Genomic DNA, 24,374 nt, shown 5'->3' with positions numbered 1-24,374 from the left:
TGATGTCTAGTAGTCTGATAGAATGATTCCTATTGCCCTCCCACCTGAATATTGGACTTGACTTTTCTAGGTTCATTACTTTTCCATGTAAATTTGTGATCAACTTTTTAAAAACTTTGTTGGAATTTGGCTGAAATAGCATTGAATTCATAGATTGATAAGGAAAATAGACATATTTAGAAAATTAAATCACTACATCCATGTGCATGGTATCTCTTTACACAATTTGATCTTACATTTCGCTTTTAAGTAAACTTTTACAATTGCCTCAATTAAGTCATGTATTATATTGATAGATAATTCTTAAGTAACTTTTAGTTTTGAGGTTATTATGAAGGGATTTCTATCTGTCACTATATCTCATTGGTTATTGATAAGTTTTGAGAAAGCTACTCACTTTTTTTCTATTAATTTATTGGCCAGCCACTTTGATGATTTCCCTTCTTATTTCTAGAATTCTAACTTCCTTTTGGTTCTTTTTGCTATAAAACATCATCTGACCTGTGAGTATTCCTTTCTGGCTTTCTAATTGTTTTACCTCCTATTTATTTCTTTATTTCTCTTATTGCACTATAGAATTAACATTACAACTTTAAAAGAAACAGCAAAACAGCTATCAGGTTGGTTACTGACTCTAAAGGGACTTTGAAAGTTTCATCACTAAGAAGGATGTATTTTTTATGCATAGCCTCATGCTCACTAGGATTAAGCATAGTCTTATAAATAAAATTGACTTATAACTTTTTTCTCATGCTTTTCAGAGTAAATATCAAGCATGTGCAAATTTATAAAATGAATTAAAGTTTTCTTTTTCTTTTTTAAGATTTTATTTATTTATTTATTTATTTATTTATTTATTTATTTAAGAGAGAGAGAGCCCAAGGACGAGTAGGGTGGAGGTTGGGTGGTGGGGTGCAGTGAGAGGGACAAGCAGACTCTGTGCTGAGCATGGAGTCCAACTCCAGGTTTGATCCCACAATTCCGGAGACAACAACCTGAATGGAACCAAGAGATGTACACTCAACTCACTCAGCCACCCAGGCACCCTGTGAATTAAGGTTTTCTTTGTTTCAACTTTATTCTTTTTAACAGGACAAAATAATATGAAGTAGTAACTGCCAGTTATTTGAAAGTTTGCTAAAACTCACTTCTGTAACCCTCTGGGCTTGATAACTTTTTTGTGTGAGTGAATTTCTGGTTACTGATTTAGTTTCTTTAATAATTCAGAGGTCCATTTGAATTGCCATTTCCATTTCCTTCTGGAGTGAATTTTGATAAGAATATTTTTTAAATAGGGGTATCTGGGTGGCTCAGTGGCTTAATCATCTGCCTTCTTCTCTGGTTATGATCCCAGAATCCTGGGATGAATCTCAGGCTCCTTGTTTTGCTGGTTCTCCCTCTGCCCCACCCCCTGCTCATGCTCTCATGCTCTCTTTTTCTGAAGTGAATAAAATCTTTAAAGAAAAATAATTTTCAAAAAATGTCCTTAAACTTTCAAGTAATTTCTTCTAAATTTTATCAGCAGCCTCTTAGATTCTTTTATGTGCCTTTCCCTCATCTTGTTCTACTATGATTACAACTACCATCACCACCACCATACTACTATCGGTCTGCCAAAGATTTATCTACTTTATTAAGTGTTTTCAAAGAAACAGATTTGGGATTTGTTGAGATCTTTTATATCCTTAATAATTTTTTGTTGAATTGATTTAGCAATTTTGACAGAGGCTTCTTAATCCTCATCTTATTGAGGATATTATTCCATCGCCTTCTGACTTCTTGCTGCTGAAAAATCGAATTATTATTTCTTTTAAGGTAATCTAGTGTTTCTCTTTGGTTGCTTCTATGATGTTCTCTTTGAATTCAGGGTTCTGCAGTTGTTGTTGTTTTAAGATTTATTTATTTTAGAGAGAGAGAGAGGGAGAGAGAGAGAGAGAGAGAGCCTGGAGGAAGGGGCAGAGGGAAAGGAAGAGAGAGCATCTTCAGCAGACTCCCTGCTGAGCACATAAGCTCCATCTCAGGACCCTGAGATCATTCCCTGAGCCAAACCAAGAGTCAGATGCTTGGCCAACCAGGTGCCCCAAGGTTCTGCAGTTGTGTGATAACATGTCTATGCAGGAACTTATTTGTATTTGCCCTAGTTCTGCCCTAATGTGATTTGTAAATATAAGGATTATGCTTCTCATCAATTATGAAATAACCTCAGTCATTGTCTTCTTGACTATTAATTATCTCCCATTCCTTTTATTCACCCTTCAAGGACCTGTATGAAATCTATATTGAACCCAAACCCCTTCTACTACATTTCTTTTAACCAAAGTTTTATTTTTGGTGGAAGACATTCTTTTCCACTCAAAGTCAAACATCTTGCCTTTCTCTTGATTGGGAGTGTTTTAGTCTCACACAGGTGAAGGAGGTCGCTACAATTACAACCTTGCCCTATGCCAGGCCCTCAGTTCCAGCCTAAGGCTGCTGCTCTTCTGCCCCTAGGTAAGGAGTAAAGGCTAGATCCTGGATTCAAGGAGCTATTTCAGGGTTTTCTCTCTTACAGCGTGTTACAGGCTAAAGCAGTTGCTTACCTTTTTTCAATATGAGTTCTCTTATTATCTAAGAGATAATCTGTAATCTAAGATTTCCATTATTTCTTCTGAGTTCGGCCATTTATGTATTTGTTTACTTACTTATCTTTATTAAATTCTACGTAACATTACTATGCCATTTTGAGGAGAAGATCCTATATTAGATCAGTTATTCATATTGCCAAATCACAAGTCTCCTTTCACATATTTTTATATATTTCATTTTGTGCATAATTAGCTTCCATTGCAATGGGCTTTCCATGGATAATCATTGAAAACTCAACGGCTAATGTTATTACAATCAGCTCACTTACCTCGTACTAAATTTATAATCTACCATCCCCATTTACCATTTAGAGTCATATTATTGTGGAATCCCCTCCTTTAAACAGTTAAAAAATAATAATTTCTTTAATAATAATAAAAATATATAATTCCTTTAATTAAAAAAATATAATTCCTTTAATAATAATTTCTGGGACGAGCCAGAATTTTTCTAAACAGATGAAGAGCCCTAAATTAGATTTAAATCAGCTTAAAGAATGTGGTAGAAATAATTGTTGCTTTCCCATCGTTATATCAATGTCTTCTTTGACAAATTTTTAAGGTTCCACTGAATTTTAGTTATTTGCTCCTAGGTCCCTGAGCACTGCTAATAAGTAGGAAAAAAGTAAAGAGTGAATATAAGAAGGAAACTCAAGTCATAAATATGCCAACTGCATATAAGCAGCATTAATTAGAGGCACTTGTGAATGACAGAAAATTAAAATACCCTTCTACAAGTTGCTTGAGTTTTAAGCCTCCACTTGCTCTTTTATTAAAATACTTCACTGTGTACTTTGGCAAGAGCTGCATGACATTACTCAAGGTACCTAGAGCTGGAACACCAGATTCAGGAGTCCAACCCTCAACCTTCTTATATACTGTGGTCCATTGGGAGACTGCTGTTTCTCTCAAGGATTTTATTGAGGCCAAATGGCAGAGGAGAGTTAAACTGAAATTTTCTCAAGCTTTTATATATTGCTGGAAATGGTCATTATGGATTTATATTATACCACACGTATGCCTAAATACATGCAGAATAAATGATTTATTTAACTTAAGTCGAACTTTAGGCAGATAATCCTCATTGTATAAGATTTCTTGGGAGTGAGAGAATTATGTGTGGTCGGCAGAAAGAATATGTGGTGTAGTTGGAAAGACAGGAGCTTTGTCATTCATCACTAGATGCCCTTTGAGTGTCCTGTTATAGAGAATATCAGCTTCCTCACTTGGAGAACAGAGAAGGAATCTTCCTCACAGGGTAGTTGTGAGAATTTAAAAAATAAAATAGATGCGCATCATTGCGCCAGCCCTAGGTGCTCAATAAATGTCAATTTCCTTCTTTGCTTTCCTAAAAATTTGAATTAAGTTTCCAGTTAAAAGACAAAGACTTTTTTGGATGGAATTTAAGAAATACCCATTGTGGACTGTTTACAAGAAAAAGACAGGACACATGGTTTCAAAAAGATTGAAAATAAAAGAATAAAAAAAAAGATATGCCATGGAAATAGAAAATTGGTGTCATTTTCATGAGACAAGTACATTTTCAGATAGAAAGCATTGTATTAGAGTGGGCCACTTCATGATAAAAGGTTGAACTCACTAGAAAAGATAATAATTCTTTGCAATGAAATTGCAGTTCCTGTAAGCTTTTACAAATCTGTGATTTGTGTGGTTGCTTATCTCATTCTAAGTAAACTGATTTTTGTACCTGAGAATTTTTGAATTAATTCATAACATTTTGCACCTGGAAATCTGAAAAGAACCCTTGGAGGTGTTCTTTTCCAGCACTTGTTAACTGGTGTGGAAGCTAGGACATACAGAGGAGAGCACATTGGCGCAGAATTACCTCCTGGACCCACTTCTGATTCCATCCTGCGTATGTCACCAAACCTAATGGCTTTGTGCTTTCTCTATTGTTGTTTAATACAAAGGAAATTTGTGTTAGGCCTGTGAAATCAGAGGATGCCTTTTCCTGTCAGATTTAAAATAATATCACTTGCCCTTTGTGATGCTGCTCGTGTCTCGTCTGCACTCTCCCCCTCCCTGTGCACGGCCCTGTTGTGCGGCCAGCTACCTCAGAGACTGGCCTCCAGTCCGTCACCTCTGCCCAGGTACAAAGGATTCTGTGGATGGAAGTTCAACCCCTCCCCCATGCACAGCCAATACACAACCTTCTGCTCTTAGGAAACAGCCAGAACTATAGACTCCAAGGGATAGATAAAATAAGAAGACAAAAAACAAAAGGGGGAGAAGGTTCTGCAAAAGGTCAGATTTCCACAGACGCTCAGGGAGAAAATGTCTTTCTTTCTCTATGGGGACATGAATGAGCTTTTTATCTAAACCAAGCTCCGGAGATGGAATAGCTGCAAAATGAAGAGCATTAATAATGTCTTCTTTTAGAGGTGTGACTGTAAAATTAAAGAATGAGTCATATTCTACTGTTTAGTCTATGAAACTAAGAACTGGTTTTTCCTTTGTTTCTTTTTCTCTTCCCCTCCTCAAAGGAACACACAGATGATTTAAACAGACTTGAATTACAACGTCCCTAAAATAATAAAGCATTTGAGGGGGGAAAAAATCAGCTGAAGGTGTAAACCCCCTCCAGGCTGAATGACTGCGGCATATTTCATCCTCTCATTCTAAATCAAGGCTAAGCAAAGCACAGAAATGTTTACCTTTGTCTGATCTCTAATTCCCTAAATTTATGTGGAATCATGCACAGATGCGCTGGAAACCAGCCTGGAAAAGCCTGGCATTTTAATTGATCCCAGAGCTTCTTGCCTCATGGCTCCTGCTGGGATGAAGACTCCTACTTGTTCCAAAGATTCTCCGCCCGGTTGCCTAGCCACCGGCAGCTGGCCAATCAAGGTGTCCACCAGCCGTGGAGGAAGTAACCAATCAATTTTTTAATTTCCTTCTGTAAACGGGAGTGAATCAGGATGGATTTGAAATCTCATTAGTCAAAAGTAAGACGTGTAGTGTGCATTTTAACATATGTATTAGTTGAACACGTTTGGCGTTTAGTCGGAAATTCTGATGAGTATCTGAAAGCCCATTTCAGAGAAGCTTGAACCTTGCGTTACTAACTTGTTTTGTTTTGTTTTTTCAGATCAGTTTTATATTCTTACTAGCCCAGTCTATGCGCACAATTTCAATAGACTTTTCCTAATTAACACCCGCCTCTTTGATAACCGGCTTCTTTTCAATTCTGACCAATTCTCACGTATTTCCTTCTAGACACAGCGGCATTTTGTATTCCCACATCATCCAAATTCAGTATATTAGAGCCATAGTCAACTAACTTTTTGTCTTCATCCCCCAGTGCACCCAGTCATCTGTTTTTGCTTTTGGTTCCGCCTCCACCTCTATTTTGACCCTGTGTCTCCATCCTCATGACCCATATAGTCATAGGGATTTCTTCATATTTGGATTCAGAAACCGCCCTTGGCTCTAGTTCCTTGAATGCATTCTATCAGCCATCATCAGCTGTCATCACTTCAATCTTCTTCTGGAAAACCTTTCCTGAAATACAGGCAGACACGAGCTGAAATCAGTACTTCATGATCGGCATTTTCCGGTAAGTTGCCTTGCCTCTCCGTGCCTGTTTCCTCATCTGTAAACATGGAGATAATTAGGTTGAAGGAGTTAATGTCTGTGCTTAATCTGGCTCATGTTGCATATATATTATATTTATTGTATAATTATACACACACATATATATATATATATATATATATATATTTTTTTAGAGAGAGAGGAAATGTGTGTATGGGGTGGCAGAGGAGCAGAGGGAGAGGGAAAGAGAGAGGATCTTAAGCAGGATCCACACCCTGGGGGACTTAGGGCTCAATCTCACCACCCTGAGATCATGACTTGAGCTGAAATCAAGAGTCTGATGTGCTTCACTGACTGAGCCACTCAGGCACCACAACACATATATCTGCTACTTAATTTTCACTACTATTATTTAATGGCTCCTGTTTTGTTAACCTTTTCCTTGTATTTTCAAGGTCCTTCATAATCTGGCCTCCAGCCCATCCATCTGTCCACCCTTATTTCTAATATCATCCTTCCCACACCTCTCTGCTCACTACCATGTGCGCATCACTCTAATCAGACAGTCTCCTCGCTGAGCCTCACATTCACCATGTCACTCTCCTTGGGGCCATCCTCTAACTTCTGTTTGTTCTTCGGATCTCAAACTCACGTACCGCTTCCTAGAGAAAGGTTCCTTTATTATATGCTTTCAAAAGGCCATGTTCATTGACTTCCTAAGACTTTTCTCAGTTTGTAATGATACGTCACCAGTACAGCTATTTAATTAATTAATATTTGCCTCTGCTCCTTTTCAGACATCTGTGAATACAGATATTTGTGTTAGGTTTTTGTTTACCACTCTATTCCTAGTGCCTAATACGGTAACTGTGCTATAAATATTTGTATGAGAATGTTGTTGAGTCCCTATTAGCTGAAATGGCCTCTATCTCTCCTTTCAGATCTCAAAAATCTTATATTTTGAAACCCTATATGAATTTCATTAGAGGGACCAACATTCAAATTCATATTAATTGTAAAAATTCTGTGTGCCCTGTATTATGCGGGGCAATACAGAGGGATTATTTTCCCAGAGTTCATGAAGCGATTGAGATACGGTGGAATGGGAGGTGAATATAAGTAAGGAGTAGGATGAAACCATGTCGTCTAGTGGCAAAAGAGCAACAGATTGAGAATTAAGAATCCTGCCATTTGATTATTTGATCCCGGAAAAACATGATTCACTTCTCTATGCCTCATTCCTTTGTCTGCAATACGAACACATCGGACCAGTATTCTTTAAAATATCTTCAGGCTCTGTAGGTCAAAACACAATGTGTGATGGGATTAACAAATCAACTGTCTTTTTTTCTTGTAATTCCTTTCAGTCTGAGTTTTTAGAGATGAACGCATGTATTTAATAATCTGGAGTTAGACTACTATGGTGGGATTTTCTCTTGAATGGAGTAACATAGGGATGTCTGGGGGGCTCAGCGGTTGAGCATCTGCCGTCAGCTCAGGTCGTGATCCTGGGGTCCTGGGATCGAGTCCCACATCGGCCTCCCTGCATGGAGCCTGCTCCTCCCTCTGCCTGTGTCTCTGCCTCTCTCTGTGTTGTTTCTCAGGAATAAATAAATAATGTCTTAAAAAAAAAAAAGAATAGAGTAACATAAGCATTTCTCATGGTGCTACAATAGATTCTACAACCTTTATTTTTGTATGTTTTTATCATTCAATCAATACATACTGAGCAAGGACTTTGTGATAGGCATCGTGTGAGGTACTGGAGGTAAAATGCAGAATGGGAGAGAGGTAGTCTTAGTCCGTAGGGAGCTGCTAGGGTGGGCGATATCCAGGGAGTATGCATTATATATTGGAGTCACCCTTTTTACCCTTTTTTAGAGTTACAATTTTATACATGTCAGTATGTGAATATTCATAATTTTTTATTGGTCTTGGTTGTAATTTATGTGCAAGTATTGTATTCCCATCAAAGTTATAAATTTCTTAGAAGCTACATTGTGTAGGAGTGTTCTTAAATCTCAGAATTTCCATGTCAATTTTGATATTCAATATTTTATTTTGTTACTATAAATGCATTTAAGATTTGTCAGCAACGTATCCTAATATATGTTTAGAAAACTTAGCCCTTGGGGCACCTTGGTGGCTCAGTGGTTGAGCGTCTGCCTTGGGCTCAGGTTGTGATCCCAGAGTCCTGGGATCAGGTCCCACATGTGGATCCCTGCAGGGAGCCTGCTTCTCCCTCTGTCTCCTATGTCTCCCTCTTTCTGTGTGTCTCTCATGAATAAATAAATAAAATCTTATACTAAATATTCTGAGTTGTTTTGGTAGCCTTTGGTGAATCAATCATACCCCTCACAAAGGAGTCGGAAAGTCCAGCTGGCTCTCTCAATCTTAAAAGTGATTTTTTTTTTCTACAGTAAGCTTCTTTGCTAAAGGGTTAATCTGGGAGGTGAATCCCAAGACTGAGAGTTTGTAAACTTCCTATGAAGATAAACAACTCAGAGGACAAATATGCATGAGGAAATTTTTTGTTTGTATCTCAGAAACACGAAGATGACTGCGTGAGACTTATCTGGGAAGCAAGAAGGCAGATATGAAGGACGGGGTGGGGATGTGATGATATCTAGGGATTACTAGAGTGCCTGCTTCTTCACAGGTATTTGCTAACTCCCTATTGAATTAATAAACACATAAAGGAATGAATGAATGTATGAATGTATGAATGTATGAATGAATGAATGAATGAGTCATGTCTTCTCAAACTTGGTAAGGAAAGGTTAAAGAAGGAAACTTTAAAGAAAAGCTTGCTGAGGAATTTAAACAAAAGGAATAAGACAGAGAGACTTTATGACCAGGGGACTCCAACTGTCAAGAGATTAGCTCGACTACTCCCTGGTGGTGCTGCTGACTGTGCCTTTGGTCAGGCCAAGAGGCCAAACTGACGCTAGCCCTCCAGCCAGTGCCCGCCCCAGCCAGAGCCTGCAGAGGCACATATAGGTGTAAGCGCTCCTGGCACAATTCCTCCAACAACCCTGCGACTAAGTCTCCCCAGCTCAGCGGGCCTTCCCCTTGTGTGCCTTAGAGGAGAGCAGCGTGGAGCCCCCCAAACCCTTGATCTTTTTGGTCTGAATTGACCAACCCACTTTTAGCCTAGGAACCCCAAAGCACTCTCCTCCCAGACCCTCCTAAGGGCAGGTGCCCGGGTCCTGGCTCTTGCTCTGTGTGTGCTCTGCTCTGACCTCTGACCCCGTGTGGTCCCTCGAGGCTTGCCCCGTACTTCCCACAGAACCTACGAGCAATAAGCTGCTCTATTGCAATTTCCCTTGCAGTCTTTTCTTGAACCATGGCTCGCCATTTGGCATCCTGTGCTCCACTTAATAAATGTGAATTTAACAAAGTCATAACAGTAACATTATTCGGACACTTCAAGTGTTTGGCAGGGTTAGCAAGAATTTAAAGATTCCCAGTCAGGACAGCACCTTTTAGGCCAAAGGAGGCAATGCTGAATGTCGCAGGGCACTGGATGGACAGAGCCGCCAGTGGATGTAGCAGGTCAAAAGGATGAACGTGGGTGGAAAGTGCACAAAATTTACAAGACATAGACAAACGTCGGAATTATCTACCATGAGCAATTCCCTCCCCAACTTGCAGTCCATTTAAGTCTTATTTGAACCTTCCTGTCCATCTTCACATCCTATTGCTTTCTCTCAATGAACTGATTATCCTAGATTATTTGTTCTTTCCCCAAACTGCATATAAATGTGAATGTTATGTCTTCTACCTGGAATGCACTTCTCACCCTCCTTTCCTCCTTTCCTGAAAACTCCTCCTTGTTCCTTAGGACCCAACCTAAATGTCTTCAATGTGTCTTTCATTTCTATTCCTGACCATCGAGCAGAAACAACTTTTTTTCTCCAACATAGTCCCCACTGTGATGTTACTACTCCAACCATGTTGTTTCGTAATTACATTCACATCTTGTTCTACTCAATTAAAAATTCTTTGATGGCCATTAGGTCATATTCATATTTGACTCCCTAACATCTACCATAATGTCTGGCATCCAATGTGTGATAAATCAACGAATGGATGCTTTGAAGGATGGATGATGAATAAGTACCTTTGAATCACTCTCACGCACTCTCTAGTCACTCATTAATTCCGTCAATTATGCATGTGTTTAGTTGGCCACAAAATAGGTATTGAACACCTCCTATGTTATTGTTTAGAAGTCCTATTTATATCATTAGACCATATTTTTTTTCTAGAAGTATTCTTTACATCATATCTTCGAGAGGACTCATATTTTCAGACATTCAATACTCACAACCCTCCTCCGGATCATCTCTGGCATCGTGCGCTCTTCAGTCTCCTGGTCCACAGTCTCGAAGAGCTTTCTGCCCTGCTCCCTTTACCCTGGTGACTATTCTGCTGCACAGCTTGGTAGCTGAGTTCTCCAGGGAACTTGTTTCCGGTTTTGATTTGTGCCTGAGTGAAACCCCTGTAGCCACTTGGAGGTAAGGTCAATAGTTCTGTGAGTGTTTCTGCTCTTTGATACTGTGAAGGGCCAGCTTATGAGCAACATGGCAAACTGGACCTAATAGAAGCTAATGAAGCCAGCACACATTTCCTGGCAAGCACTCTAGGCCCTGTTCTCCATCTATCTGAGCTACGTTGCCTCCTGCTAACCTAATGTGGCTCAGATGAGAGAACACTGCCTGCTGGATATGAAACAACCGGGGGCAGAACCAACGAGTGCCAAGCACTCTGTGAGTGCACTTCATGGTGATGTAAACATCCTGAACATCACAGTAGCCCTCAGCAGTAAGGATGAGGATGCCCTGTTTACAGAGAATGAAAATGAGGTACCAAGAGACCGAGTCACTTAAGTGAGACCACTACTAATTAGCAAGGGAGTCAGGGGCTAAGGCCAAACCTCGCTGGTTTCAAGGTCCAAGGGTGCACTATTTTTTTTCTGTACAATCACCAACCACTCTGGGAAAGCTGATCTCAACTCCATGTGAAGCAAGGCTTTAAAAATTAAAGGTTTCGGATAAATAAATGTCTTCAAAACATAGTGAATTCACTAAGCAAAATTCAACCAGAGGTAGAGGGAAAGAAATTACCTTATTTGTTGGAATTCCAGTTTATGGATTTCCCTCTTTGCCTAAAATTTATGACTATTTATCAATTAAAGAGAGACTACACACACTCATGCACACATACACCCCAAGTCCTCATGGTGATGAGGTAACATAACAAGCTTAAAACTATGTGTGCCCAAAATACAAATATACCTAATAATTATAATACATATGATAATATTAGGTAATATTAATTGAACTTCTAAGCCATACCAGTCACACATATCATCCAGTATTTTGTTTAATTGGCATTATTATAATAGTAGTCACCTTAAAAGACTATTATAACAATTAAATTAATATACATAAAATGCTTAAAACATTGCCTGGAACATAGTAAATGTCAATTTTTCTTGTTCTTGCTATTATTCCTTGCAGCAAAGAATAATATAACACCAATAAGCCACAAGTGCTGGAGACTACAATTCAGTTAGGAAGCAGGGAAAGGGAATGAGAAGAAAAGAGAGCAATATTCCTATATTTATTTAATAGGAGTAAAGCAAATTGGTATTTTTAAGGCAATATGTAGCGATAATTGGTATTTTAAAGCAATGTGTCCAGAATAAGTAGTTTAGGCAGGCGTCTTAATATTACAAAGCTTCATTTTTCTCACCCTTAAAAAGGGAATAATTATAGCACCTACCTCATAGGGTTATCTTGAAGTTTACACAGTATTATGCACCCAGAGTACTTAAGATTGGCACTTGGAAAATGGATGCCTTTAGAAAATTCTCCAGATGTTTAAAATAATTGAGATTCATTAGTATAAAATATATTTCTGATTTTTTTTCTTTCCGTTCTGTTTCCTTTCCCTCCTACACGCCATTCCATGGAATCTGATATGGCTTCATGGAGAAAAACAAAGATACATGTGGTGTTCCAAAATAAACTTTCAAGATTCTTCTAAAAATATAATCCAATAAGAATTTATTGGGCATTTATTGTGTTACAAGAATAATTATATTTTGTGCAGTGATGTGAAGGAAACAAGGGTAAATGGAAAAGTAGAGCATGGGAAAGGCTTAGTATGACATAATGGTCAGAACCTGGCGTAGAATCCCACATATACCGTGCACCATCTCTGGGATTTCAGGCCAGTGTTTCAATTACTCTAGGCCTCACTTTTCCCGTTCATTAAGTGGGGATGACAGTAGTATTCATCACATATAAAGTAGTTGTGAGGATTTGATAAAGTAATCCGCAATAAGTGCTGGGGCTCATAAGAAGCATTCCACATACACCAGTCATTGTGTACAGTTACACGTAAGGACAAAAATTTTTTTAAAGATTTTATTTATTTATGAGAGACACACAGAGAGAGGCGAACGCCACCAAGGCATCCCGAATATTTAGTATTTTATTGTGCATAGGCCACTTTCTGAGAAATCCCAATTCTCTGCTCACTCCAACCTGCAATTACATGCATCTTCTTTTAGACTACAGGTTATTTATTGAGAAATGCGTTTTGCATATCTAGCATTATCTTTCCATGAAAATGAACGTTAATGATGGAAAATAAAGTAAAATTTTAAATGGTTAAAAAAAAAAAGTCCAAACATTCCACTGAACGTTGAATGATTCAAGAGCATTAAAAAATGTAAGGTATTTACTGTGGGGATTAATTTTGGAAAACAAAATGGATGCTAGTATATAAAAATCTTATAAACCCTACTTTTTCTGAAAGTACTTAAACCGTTGTTTATCACTGTTTTGCAAATATGGAGAATATATGACCAAATTTATTTCCCTTGTGCAGGATGCTCATTCACATGTTTAACATGATGTTCATGTCCTCTAGTTTTTCAAGGTAGATGCACAGCTGGTCACTCATTAGTTTATCAACTGAATTCACTAGACAGCTCCAGTTGGAATGTGATTAGCTTGGAAAACACCAGTACCTCCTGATTATGTTAGAACACACTATTATTATATTTTTATAATTGGCAAATATATAAATTTAATGAGTAAAATACTATTCCACGTTTTTACATATTCAGGAGGGAAGTACAATTTATCTAAGATTGAGTACTTCATCAAGAGTGTAAATCACTTAAGATTTGTCCAATTACTGCTATGGATTTGAACAAAATAATGAAAAGTTTCAAAATAATTTACTTTATCACAGTCCATGTTTGACAGCACCATGCATAGCAGTTAACGGCCTCCCATTTAATAATCGTTTTCAGAAATGTTTTGTGTGTATGACAGTAAAATACCTTTTCTGCAATTTTCCGTAAGAACATCAACAATACTTAACACTTGTCAACTTACTATAATACTTACTTACTGTAATTCACAACCTAATAAATATACTGTAATTCTGTATATTTTTTATATTTCACACGAGTGTTTTCTAATTCATTAACCCCACATCTGGGTATTTCAGAATTTAACAGCAATGGGGGCCCCCACCAAAGACCAAAGCATCTATTATTATTGAATAATGCGATCTTAGGTGGTGTTTATAACTGCATCTAATAAAATAAGATCTTTATTTAGTGGTATTTATTTTTACACACACAAACACTATAAGGTGTTAATTTTTATCAGCTCTATATGGCATGCATTAGTGAAGATGTCAAATACCCAATTTAATGGCAAAATTCACAGGCAAAAATTGAAAACACAAGTCCAGGTTAACGGACTGACACCACCTCGTTACCAAAATGGAGTTTTATGATATCTTTTAGATTTTTATTTTGTATTATTTCATTTCTCTTTTTTCTTCAGTTTAGTTTTTATTTGTCTGGGTTCCATATACTTTACTTATAATTCTCATCCCCTCCCCAAAAGAACTGCAATGACAATCATGGGAGGCAACACATAGAAATGTATGTTAGGGATTATAAAATTCTACAGGTTATAGAACTGTGATTCTTCCTCATTCACCAAAAACATTTAGTAAATACATCTGATTTGTTAATAAGTAATATATTTGTCTCTGCAGCACCAAAGGAGATTAGCCATTACTGTAAATCATACATATAGTTTCTTCTAAATAATTCAGTTTACAGGGCTGATGTCAACAAAATAAGAAATTATAAGTAAAACACATATTTAAAGAAAATGGGTTTTAAAATTCATAATTGTAATAATCTGTTATTCTCTATCTTTGGTCTTTATTACGAGAATATCTTTTAAAAGCACCAGTAAAAGGGTTTTTGTAGTTTTTGGCCTGAAAGGAACAAGTCCCATAGTGATCACAACGTGCTCGAGCCCTTCCTGCTCTGTGAGTTTTACAATCCTGAGTTAAATAGAATACAGATGTCTGCAGATGAAAAGAAAACATATGAAATTCTCACTCTCAAGCCAGGAGAATTCAAGCCAATCCAAGTGTGAAGGCTAATGTCACAGCTGAAATAGAAGTCAAGAGGGTAGCTTTGAATATAATTAAGATATGACAGTTTCACTCAGATCCAAAACCCAGGCACCTAAAAGCAGAATTTTCTCAAAAGGTGTGAAGGTGAAAATAAAATGTTTCTGGGAATTGGGCTATGATCCAAAACTAATGAATTTCCCACTGAGTTACTAATCATCTAGAGCCATGGTCATCAGACAAGAGGCCAGGGAGACGACAATCCTCATTTTAGAATTTTTTGAATCTCTTCTCTCTTTGAGGCCTGCAGAAAGTATTCCTCTGGTAAAGAGATAAAACCAGAGGATCAACAAGAACGGAATTCAGATCTTGTCGCTTTCACGCCATCTCTAACTTCTAGGCGTACCGTTTGGGTTGACTATTTGTCAAGCCTACCAGTCGTCATCCGGAGGATACCAGCACAGTTAAACATTCACATCGTATAACCAGGATACGGATCTTTTGTTCTACCATAAACTACTCTTTCCCAGATTTCAACGTTTTAAGGGTTACACAGAAAGAAAGTAGAACTAAATCAAATGAACTGAAGATCTTTATTTCGTGGTATTTATTTATACACACACAGACACTATAAGGTGTTAATTTTTATCAGCTCTTAAAGAACAGGAAAGATTAGTTATTTAACAAAAGCCAGGCCATACAAAAAAAAAAAAATACCAACAACAACAACAACAACAAAATGTTGGAGAGAAAAATAGGTAGCAGGATGGGAAAGGAAATGGAAGAAAACAGAAAGAAAGTGAAAGAAACCAAGAGAAAGAAAAAAAGAACCTGGAACACAAAAAAAGAAAGAAAGTAGGAAGAAAAGCAGAGAAAGAGAAAAGGATGAAACTTGGGTTTTGGGTTTTTTTGTTTTGTTTTGTTTTGTTTTGTTTTTAACCTGATCCTTAAAGTTAATTGTGTGGAACCAATGAACAGATTAGACTCCAACTAGGTGCCGACGACTCTATGTTAGAGACCCGGGTGAATGAGGCCTGGTGCCCGTCTCAAGGGGTTTACCATCTGCTGAAATGCTGAGCTGTAAACGAAGGCCAACCAGTGATTGTAAGAGCCACGCAAGTCCAGGCACAGTGACAGGTGCTGTAAATACGTCGTTTTATCCACGCACAGTCAGCATTACATTCCACTTTTACAGGTGGAGAAACCAAGGCTCAAAGAGCCCCTGTTCCATGATGGAAACAAGAATAAAACAGCTTTATTTGATGACAAAGTCCATGCTCTTTCCACTGTATCTTGCCTGCAAAATGGTAAGTACTATAATCGAGCTATGACCACGATGCTTGTGGGGAGCAGAGAAGAGAACAATTTCTCCTATATTGAAAATGTCAGTAGCCATTCATTTCAACTTTTATTTCTCCAGGGCGTCATGACCGGAATTTAGAGCAGTGTTGACTAACAAATATTTTGCAAAGTTCTAAGTCTTCAAGTTATTGGCCGATGAGAGGTTCAATGGTCAACAAACATATAGGAAACTCTGCAACCCATATCCTTCTTTTGAAAATCCTTCGTGTCTGTTCGTCTCTTAAGCCTCTAAGATCTCTTGTTAAATATTATTGATTGCTTAAAGATCCAAGATTCAGTTAGTCCTGGACTTTTGGAAATGCTGAGTTAGAGGCTAAGTCTTGAATGAGAAAATTAGAACATCTCACAACGGTGTGCTGTCAGCTATGACCAGAATTAAAATACAAGTGATTATTTTTCTTTTTCCCCCTGAATTAGTCTTTATGCAAAAAAATGATAGATTTTTGGCATAGTAAGCCAACAATTAATGAGCATTATTATAGTAAATGATTGGCTTGCCACAAATCAATGATTACCATTCTTGCATTTGCATCATCCAGAGGTGTTTCCAACTGTGTCAGAGAGTTTCTAAATCATAGAAATCATAATTCATTATCATAAAAATAAACCCAGTTTATATCCATTAACCAAATAGTTCTGTTGGGACAGTCTCAACTCCACACTCTCTACTTAGTCCCTGTGTCCTGATTTTTTATTAAAATATATGGTCTTAATTTCAAACTAGCCACTTACTGTTCACTTTTCATTAATTTATATACTTTTATTATTGAAGTAATGCATGTTCGTGGTAAAAAGGAAGTCAACAATGAGAGAACAGAAGAGAACAAGGTGAAAAATTTTAAAGGGTCCTTTCTGTACCCTCTAGCACTACTTCCTTTCTTTAGATGTCAACTACCTATTACTTGTTTATATTTTTAGAAAGGCACACGCATATGCATATAGACAGTTTTTTTTTAAATAAATAGATCATTTTATACATATTATTCCACAATGATTTTGACATTTGATTCTATATCTTGATTATCTTCCAATAATCAAAACATATTAGTTTACCTTATTTTGAAATCAATTTTATCGGGGTATAATTTACCATAAAATTCACCAGTTTTAAGTGCACATTTTGACTTTAAAAAAAAAAATATTTTATTTATTTATTTGAGAGAGAGAGAGCATGAGGCAGAGGGAGAGGGTGAAACAGACTGCCCGCTGAGCAGGGAGCCCGATGCAGGGGTTGATCTCAGGACCCTGAGATCATGACCCGAGCCAAGGGCAGCCGCATAACCAACCGAGCCACCCAGGCGCCCCCACATGTGTGCACAGTTCATATAGTCACTGACGTAATCCTATTTACGTTACTACAGAAGTTTCCTTGTGTAAAGTGGCAACCAAGCTCCTTCTAGTCTTTTAGAAACCATTGATCTGCTTTCCATTTCTATTGGTTTTACCTTATTTAGCAATTCAAATTAAAAAATGAAATCATTCAGCTAGTAATCTTCTGTGGCTAGTTCTTTTTTTTCCCCTCAGCAAAATGCCCTTGAGGTTCATCCAAGTTACTGTATGTATTAATAGTTAATTCTCTTTTATTGCCAAATATTATTACGTTGTGTAGATATGCCAGACGTGTCTATCCACTCATCATCTGATGGACATTTGGACGCTGCCCAGCTTTTGGCTATTGTAAATAGAGTTACTGTGAACATTCACATTCCACACCAATCTTTGTGGAGATGTGTTTTCGTTTCTTGGGTAAACACCTAGACATGGAAGCTGGTGTGTGTTGATGAGAAACTGCCACACTGTTTTCCACCAAGCTATTCTTCCAACTGTACATGAAGGATCCAGTTAATCTATATCCTTGTCAAACCTGGTGATTTTAGCTATTTTAGTGGCTACGTAGTGATACCTCATCGTGATATTTTTATTTTGCATTCCTCTAGTGACTAATGATGCTGAGCACCTTTTTATCTGCTTATTTGCCATTCGTATATTTTCTTGGTGCAATGTTTCTTCAAAATTTTTGCCCATTTTTAATTGCGTTATTTTTATTCTTGTTATTGATTGGTTAAGAATCCTTTATATATTCTAAAGACAAATTCTTTATCAGATAAAATACAGGTTTTGCAAATATTACTCCCAGTCTGTGGCTTGCCTTTTGATTCTCATAACAATATGTCTTGAAAGGCAAATTGTTTTTATTTATTTATTTATTTATTTATTTATTTATTTTTAAAGATTTTATTTATTTATTCATGAGAGAGAGAGAGAGGCAGAGACACAGGCAGAGGGAGAAACAGGCTCCATGCAGGGAGCCCGATGTGGGGCTCGATCCCGGGACCCCAAGATCATGCCCTGGGCTGAAGGCAGGCGCTAAACTGCTGAGCCACCCAGGGATCCCCTGTTTTTATTTTAATGTGATCTGATTTATCGTCTAGGGCTTTTTGTGCCCTAGATATCTTATTCAACTGAAGATCACAAAGATTTTCTCCTGTATTTTCTTCTACAGGTTTTGTACGTGTGATTCTTGCATTTAGGTTTATTAGCCAATTCAAATACCTTTTGTATGTGTCATGAAGTAAGAGTGAAATTTCATTTCTCATGAGGCAAGAGTGAAGAAGAGTGTGTTGTTATCCAATTGTTCCAACACAGTTTGTTGGAAAGATTATATCTCGTATTGCTTTGGTGACTTTGTTGAAAATCAGTAGGTAACATAAAAGGGGGCCTATTTCTGGACTATGTCCTCTGCTCCATCTATGTATGGTCTATCTTTACATCTTTCCATTAGTACCACACGGTCTTGATTACTGTAGCTTTATATGAAGTCTTGAAATCCAGCAATGATATTTACTTAATTCTTTTTCAAACTTATTTCTTTATGCTCTTCACATTTTCATATAAATTTCAAATCCAGCTTGTTAATTCCTACCCCCCAAAAAAAGGCTGCTGAGATTTTTAATTGGTATTGTGTAGGTCAATTTGGAGAAAACTGACTTCTTCGCAATATTGAATCTTCTGGTGCTTGAGTATAGTGTTTCTTCCTTTATTTAGATCTCTAGTTCCTTTCAGTAATATTTAATAGTTTTAAGTGTATAGCTTTTGCACATATTTTCTTAAATGTATACCCAAATGTGTCCTAATTTTGCTATTTATTTATTGTTATTGTATTCATAAATGTTTAAATTTAAATTCAATTAACATGCAATGTATTATTAGTTTCAGAGGTAGATCTCAGTGATTCATCAGTCTTGTATAATAACCCGTGTTGTTTTTAAATGTCAAGTTCTGCTTTTTGCTAGTAAAGAGAAATACACTTGATTTTTGTATATACACCTTATATCCAGTAACATTAAACTCGCTCATTCATTCTAGTAGCTTTTTTCTTTTAGCTTCCATAGGGTTTTCTATGTGAATATTTATGTCAATTGGATACAATACAATTATGTATGTTCCTCTTGTCTTAGACTTCTAATACAATGTTGGATAAAAGTTGAGAGAACAACCTTGTCTTGTTCCTAATCTTAGAGAAAAAACATTCATTCTTTCACCATTAATAATTATATTAGTTATGGATTTTCATAGATATCTTTTTTTGGGGGGGGAGGATCTTAAGCAGGCTCCACGCCGAGCACAGGGCTCAATCTCACAACCATGAGACCATGACCTGAGCCAAAATTGAGGCCATGCTTAACCAATTTAGCTACCCAGGGACTCCTCATAGATATGGTTTATCAGATTGAAGACGTTTCTTTTTATTCCTGGCTTGCTGAGAGGGTTTTTAAAAAATTTTTTAACTATCAATAGATATTGAGTTTTGTTAAATAGTATTTCTGAATTTGTTAAGATTATCATATAGTTTTTACTTTGAATCTGCTAATATGATGGTTAGAGTGATTTACATATGTATGTACTATAAAAATGTTTAATACAATTCATACACTTTATATATATTCTATAACTCATTTCTGACATTTGTGTAAATTAATTTTTTCTTAAGCGGTATTACTAGAACTAGAGTTCCTGGGTCCAAGCATATGTGCATTTAGTGTTTTGGCAGATATTGACAAATTGCCTTCCAAAAAAGGATTCAGTAAACATTCCTACCTATAATTATTAGAAGTATTTTTACTTTCACCAATACCGCGGACATTTAAATCCTTGCCAGTATGACAGGCATTGTAGTTCCTTGTTTTAAGACTGACTGTGCCTTTCTTTATGAATGTTGCAGAATGATATTATGGTATCCAACAAGTGCTGATTTGCTATTCCAGCTCCAGAAGGTTAGATGTGAGGACTGTATGCACAAGAATAATAACAACCATCACTTGAGAAGAATTTACCATGTGCCAGACACTGCCCTCAGCACTTTTCTCATATCAGACCATTTAATTGTCACCACAAGTCTATGACATAGGTAACGGATGGCGGAAATAAGATACCTGCCTAATCCCCCTGTGTTAGGAAGAGGCTGCTCCTATTTCCCACATGTTGAAACCAATCAACCAACAACCAAAGTAAAATGCCAGTCCCAGCTAATGGGATAGGAATCGAAACTTCGACTTGAAATCTTCCTAAAGACAAATTAAGGAGTCAGCTAAATCATGTCTTGAACAACACACTGTTTCTTAGGGCAGGGACATGTGCTCATTTTTTTCTAAATATGGGAGATAATACCTCCAACGGCTGATTTCTATGTTTTATTCCAAAGCTTTCACAACAAGTGTTCGATTCAATGTTGAATAAGGGAGTTGCAGTGACAAACGGTTTCACTTACAGGCCTCAGTACTTCCCAAACCCAACTCATTAGGTTTCGAGTGCTACAATTAGAGCGGCATGGGGGATGGTCTGGTAATGGGAAGACCAGAGAGCTCACAGGAATTGCAATTTTAATTTTAATTTGTGGTCCTTCACTTCCGATTTCTTCTCTTTTCACTTTCAATCAGAGCCACAAACTACTCCTTACACGCTTTCTGCAGCCTTCCCGGACGTCCCCGAGGAACGTACACTTGTTTTCCTCTCCATTCATGTGAGATTTCTCCTCCCATTGCATTGTGCACAGCTACAGAGGTGATGTAATTGAAAGCGCCCCTTTCTTTTCACGCTGGTAAATAAGGAGATCTTTTTTCATGCTGACAGTGGGGTCTCAGAGGCCGGATTCTGTTTGTACCAGAAACTTGCTTTTCTAAACCTCAAAACACTTCACCATATGTTCAGCTCACATGTTCTCCTGGCTGGTTAATTTAACCCATGCAAGGTTCCTCTCTGCTTGGGGTGAGCACCGGAGACGTAGCCTGCTTGTGAATTATTATTTATGGGGATGTCAATTCACAGGTCACTTGTGACGACCCCTGGGTGCTTCACTGGACTGTGAAAGACACCTATGAGGAGTGATTACAGATGCAAGGTTTCTGGAATTTAAAGATGAAACATAATATCCAGGCCTGACACCTAGAGTTTTATTTAGTTCATCTTCAGTTCACCAATTTCAAGCAAAACAGACTACTTTAAAACATTTTCAATTTGCCGTGTACTCTGGTGACATCCAACCTGCAGCAACATGTCAGTTTACATACATACATATAATGCCACTGGGCAAAATACATATGAGACAAAAGAATAGGAACGTTCTTTTGAAATTTTGAAAAAATAGAAAAATTCAAGAACAAAAATGAGTTCTTCCCCGAGTCTATGCCGTACGATCTTACATCACTGCTGGAAATAGGTCATATACTCAACTCTAAGCTTCCTGGTAGCCACAGCAAAGACTTAAAGTAAATTTCAAAATTCACTGTAGACGTGAGATACAAACTGCCCAGTTTCTCAGCAGTATATTGTCGCCAGCATCAAGTTCCAAGATGCATTTTTCCTGGAGCTGCACATGAAGAGGTCTCTGTAAGGGGGTCTTCGGTAAGATGTACAGCGATCAGCGTCCTCGTGCACACTCCTAGAATCAATATTACAACTGATTCCTTAATATCCCTCTGAAAAGTTTAATCTCTTTAATACCAATCACAATTTTGTAAAAGCCATTTTTTATGAAGAGGGGTCAAGACACTATAGTCCAGGTACTCGTCTCTCTGATGCCCTCTGTTCATTCAGGAATGAAATGTCAACCATCTGTTGGGAAGAAACGAGGGAAATACTAGTAAGGCAGTCCTCTGTCCCCAGTGCCTCTGACAAACTGGGGTCCATTGTCACTGGTAAGCCAAGAGGTCCAGGTCATACATGGACTCAGTGCAGCTATGTTTTGGTAATCACCTAAATCGAGGGTGAAGGGTGGAGCTGCTATTTTAAAAGACTGTCGTGAAGAATGGTGCTGTTTATGTTGGCCTTCGGTGATTGCTTCCAGGCCCGAAGCTACAGTGGAGCGGGAACGAGCCTCTGTGCTGCTCAAGCTGTGAAAAGCCAAGTTGCAGAAGAGGCTGAGGAGATGTGGCGGGAGGCCCAACAGGGGCTGCTGGCGCTGTACGGCCCCGAGGCCCTAACTCACGCCTGTGCAGCTCTACCCAGGGGTGAGCCTGGCAGAGAGCCACGCTCACAGGGCCTCTCCTCCTTGTCATAAATTGGAACATTCGAGGATGCTTAAAGGGATTAAAGCAATACCTGCAAGTCCAAACTTCTTTTGAGTCTACTCTCCAAAAAAAAAAAAAAAAAAGAAAAGAATCTACTCTCCCCAAGGAACGCCAAGGGTAGAAAATGAATCTTATTGTATCAGGCCTTTTCGTAAGTCATGGACACTTCGAGACCCTGAGGACAGCCGTGAACCCTCTTGCCTTCTCCCCGAGCCAGTGTGCTCAGGACTCCAACACCCCTAGGCTGGATTTTGTGCAATTCTGGAGGGTCTGCGTAACCTCTCATGACTAGAACCCGGGTTTTAAAGACTTTGCCATGGACAAGGAAGCCTAGACTCTTTAAGTGGCCTACACCTTCCCCCAGGTAGACCGTGCCTCTGTTGCTGTCTCTCCCATGGCTCAGCGCCTGCCCTGGCTCCTACCCCAAGACCCCAAAGAAGGCTGCCTGGTAAAGCAGGCCATGCTGATGCCAGGCCCAGAGTTTTCAGTTGTGCCCTTCTCGTCTCCATCCTCTGGTGAATTCTCACAGAGCCTTAAGAAATAACTGTGAAAATGAAGTTCTTCGTAGTCTCTCCTCATTTTCCCATAATCGCTGGCCTACCTCTTTGCCCACAGTCTCCTGTACAGACTTCTGTATGGCATTGGTGGCTCTCTGCTGCAGCTACCTGTTGACCTGTGGGTCTCCAACATTAGAAAGTGATTTTTAGGGGCGCCTGTGGGGCTCCGTCAGTCAAACATCTGCCTTCTGCTCAGGTCATGATCTCTGGGGGTCCTGGGATGGAGCGTCCCCTTGGGCTCCCTGCTCCATGGAGAGTCTGCTTCTCCCTCTCCCTCTGCCCCTCTCCCCTCTCAAGTTCTCTCTTTCTCTCTCAAATAAATAAATAAATAAATAAATAAATAAATAAATATATTTTTTTTAAGTGACTTTTAAGAACATTAATCATTTTTTTAGTCACTCCGGGCATCCTTTGAATAGAGTATAATTCCTAAAACATAGTTGTTTAGGAAGCTTTTTAGTTTCTTAGAAACTATCCAGAAAAATCTTCCTGTTGGTTATGGACGCAGAGCCTCACAGAGGCATTTGTGGCATCAAATGCTGTTAGAGATTCTAGGACTGCAAAGATTTATGGTATTTTGGAGCATGTTCCTGTGCAGAAAATTGGTTTGGCCAAACGTCTCAATGTGTTAAAGAGGAATATTTACAAGGAATCTGATTTAATTAAGGTACATTCCCCATGATTAACTGCTAGACACCGTAATTACTGACTTGGAAGTGTTACAAGAATGTCTAATACCATAAGATTTTGTAGAATGGCTTTTCTCCCTCGTTTTCAAAATACGCAATCATCAGTCAAATTAGTTGGAATATTTTACAAGTGGATCATAGATTGATACCTTTATATGCTTCCAGACGTGAAGAAAGAGTCTTTGCTAGAAATGTTGCATTGTGCTGCATTGTATGACAGAAAAAGAAGGGCTTAATCCTAGCCTGTCACCTGGTGGGTGTTTTTAACCTCTTTGAGGTCCTCAGATATGGAATGGGCTCAGATGAATGGTGAGGACTAAACGAGGGAAGAGGCAGGGAGAGGAATGGGATGCTTGGCAGGCCCCGTCCGTGGAGAGGCATTCGTAGAGCAGCCTGTGCTGGATGCATGGAGCACGCTGGGAGCAAAGTGACCTGCCGTGGGCAAGATAGAGACGATGGCCCTGGAGGAGGATGAAACCTGAGGCTGGCCTAGGAGAGCAGAACAGCCTCTCATCATTTTTTACAAAATTACTCCATTGCTTTAAGATCTTTCTGGAA

At 38.3% G+C, this 24,374-nt stretch overlaps 1 long non-coding RNA gene across 1 annotated transcript in view; it reads left to right on the top strand.

The window, feature by feature from the left end:
- Positions 1-5,608: 5,608 nt before the first annotated feature.
- LOC140594500 (uncharacterized) overlaps positions 5,609-24,374 on the top strand; it is a 59,026-nt gene continuing 40,260 nt past the window's right edge. The window contains exons 1-2 of the long non-coding RNA XR_011995378.1: positions 5,609-6,201; positions 15,838-15,949. This is a non-coding gene — a long non-coding RNA (uncharacterized lncRNA). The remainder of the gene's footprint in view (positions 6,202-15,837; positions 15,950-24,374) is intronic.

Source organism: Vulpes vulpes, chromosome 11, assembly GCF_048418805.1.
Source record: "Vulpes vulpes isolate BD-2025 chromosome 11, VulVul3, whole genome shotgun sequence".
NCBI classification, from domain to species: domain Eukaryota; kingdom Metazoa; phylum Chordata; class Mammalia; order Carnivora; family Canidae; genus Vulpes; species Vulpes vulpes.
The sequence above is the reverse complement of the archived record's forward strand: the minus strand, read 5'-3'. Positions and strand labels throughout refer to the sequence as shown.